The sequence below is a fragment of the Myotis davidii genome, unplaced genomic scaffold, assembly GCF_000327345.1.
Source record: "Myotis davidii unplaced genomic scaffold, ASM32734v1 scaffold507, whole genome shotgun sequence".
NCBI classification, from domain to species: domain Eukaryota; kingdom Metazoa; phylum Chordata; class Mammalia; order Chiroptera; family Vespertilionidae; genus Myotis; species Myotis davidii.
Window position 1 is genome coordinate 217,888 of NW_006298968.1, and position 2,669 is coordinate 220,556.

At 37.4% G+C, this 2,669-nt stretch overlaps 1 pseudogene; it reads left to right on the plus strand.

The window, feature by feature from the left end:
- Positions 1 to 923: 923 nt before the first annotated feature.
- Positions 924 to 1,299, plus strand: LOC102765743 (annotated as a pseudogene).
- Positions 1,300 to 2,669: the final 1,370 nt, after the last annotated feature.

Below are 2,669 nucleotides of genomic sequence, written 5' to 3' on the forward strand. Positions count from 1 at the left end.
GGCTTGTATCCTCAACAGTTTTAACCACTCTACCCTATACTAACCAAGCTGCCCAGAGGACATTTTACTGAAATATAAGTAAAATGCTACATACCTCACTCACTCTTTCACCTAATTCTGTGTTTTGGACTTTTTATTGAATTTACTGGGGTGACATTGGTTGACAAAATTATATAGGTTTCGGGTGTACAATTCTATAATACGTCACTTGCATATTGTATTTTGTGTTTACCGCCCAAGTCCAATCTCTTTTTATCACCACTTATCTCTCCCCCACCCCCTCTTCCTCTGGTAATCACCATATTGTTGTCTATCTATGAATTTCTTTCTTTGCTTAATAAGACTTCTTTTTGTTGCTCATACAGTCCATTATAAATAACTTGAGGGTGGGAACTGGCCTGTGAAGTTCTCTCATCGGCACCTACCCCAGCACCATAAGCAATGAAGCACTTACACAATGCTTTGTGAGCCTCCTCACATAAGAAGTTGGCACTTTTTAAAAACATACCTTTAGGTATTGTCTGGTGTGAAGGAGAATAAAAAATACTACAATTAAAAGAGGCCTGCACACTATTCAGAATATTATTGTCAGCAATTTGTTTAACCTTGCAAACTTCTTCCATCACTACCGCCAACTCAACAGAAAATAGTTCTTTCCATGTGGGAGTCTACAGAACTGTAGGTGGGAAAGAAAGGAAAATATAAACACAACTTTTAAGCTGGAGAGCTCCAGCCGGGTGAGGGTCCCCGGGCACCTGTGGCAGGGTGGGTGGCCTCTTGGCTTTGCCTGAATTGTTCCTCTCTCGCCACCCCCACACCGCTTCCTCTCAGCACTTGTGCCTGCCCAGGACTCACTGCAGAGGTGGCCCAGCTGTCGGGAGGGGGTGCTTCCAGGACCCAAGGTTGTCTAAAACAATGGGGAAATGGTGGAAAGCTCACAGTCACTGGCAAAAGGCACAATTTATGGTTTTGTTTTTTTCTTAATCAACCCAATTGGCTTCATACTCTTGCTTGTGGACTTTTATTCCTGAATCCTGGCTCAATTCCTTAGGCTTAATTTATCGGCTTTGAAAATATTGGGCAGTTGCATTGCCTATCCGCCTCCTTATTACTATAGTAATTGGTTTTGGACTCTTATTTGGAATAACTGTAAGTACCTCTCCACTTAACTCCATTAATACAGTCACAGGTCACTATGCTAAAAATCAGCAGAAGCAGAAATATCAAGAGGCCCTCCTAGCATTGAAATATATTCCTATTAGTGAAGTAAACCAGATATTCTTTCATGTAGTTAACTGAATTGTGTGTAGACTAACACCAAGCATTCTTTAAATGTCTTTGAGGAAAAACTCTGTGTTGGAAAACAGGCATGGTGTTTGTCTACACTTTTGGACTAATGAAAAATACAGGTTTCTACCCTATCTTCAGTACGTGCTTGTATGTAGACCTGATAAGGAATTGCACAGGCAGAAATGTTATTTAAAAAAAAAAAAACCATATACTAGTACATTAGCAAATAAGAAAATCATTAAAAAGAGACATTTCCTCAAGTTCTTACAGTGTACAATTTTTTTGTGTTCTAGCTTTTTTTTAACTAATAACGTTTCTTATTACCCATAAAAGTTTGAATATAAATATTCCTAATATTTCCTCCCTGGCCTATATAAATTCCCTCCAACTTTACTCTTCTCCTCCATTGAAATAAAATGTACATCTGTTTGACATAGGCGCTAGTGCTAGGCAACTAGTAAGTGATCATATTCATTCAACAGAAATTTATTACAAATATATGCAAAATTTGTGCCAAGTGCTGGAGTACTAGGAATTATGCAAAAATACATAAAAAGGGCTAGCCAACATTCCTGATTTGTGATTTAAACAAATAAAATGATTATAGTATATATAAAATGAAACAGTAATAAGGAGAATAAATGGAATGGGATGGAATGGAATACAAGGGTGAAATGAACAGAAATGGGAAAATTAATTTTCTGCTCTTGGCTCCTGGCATGATTATCATATTGCTGATCTATATGTTTCTAAAGTATTATAAAAAGGTCAAGGGCATAGTCTACTCTATTTTTTGCCATATATTTAACACCTACTACAGTAGAAAACATAAATGTAAGTAAATAAATAGTAAGTGGTTACACAAGAGAAAGAGAAAATGCTATAAGCACTGAAACCAACGCTGTGAATAGAACTACCTTCAGCATTAAGGAATCAGCTTGTTAATTGTTACCTGAAATAAATCAGGTAAATATTTTCTCGAATTTTTATTTATTGAGATCCAGCATTTGTACCTTTGAAGTTTTAGGGACTTCAGAAGTTTTAGAAGTGACACTCAGCATCCAAAACTTAATCTTTCAAGAAGATTTGAAAATAAAATAAAATTCTAAGTCTTTCAAGAATAGTTCAGGCTAGATTTCTAGGTTTATCCTAACGGGGTGTAATTTTGTACGTAAATATTGCATGTAATTTTCTAAATATTAAAAGGTTCTTCTCTACTCCTGTTCCTTAGGGACAAAGAGTCTGACCAAAAAACAAGTGCTGAAGCAAGGCCCCAGGCTTCTAAATTGCTTTTACTGAGTGAGAGGGACCCAGGGACCTTTATTACCTAATCCCGCTGGAAGCTCTGGCATGCAGGCACTAGCAGCCCCAGGCCCTGG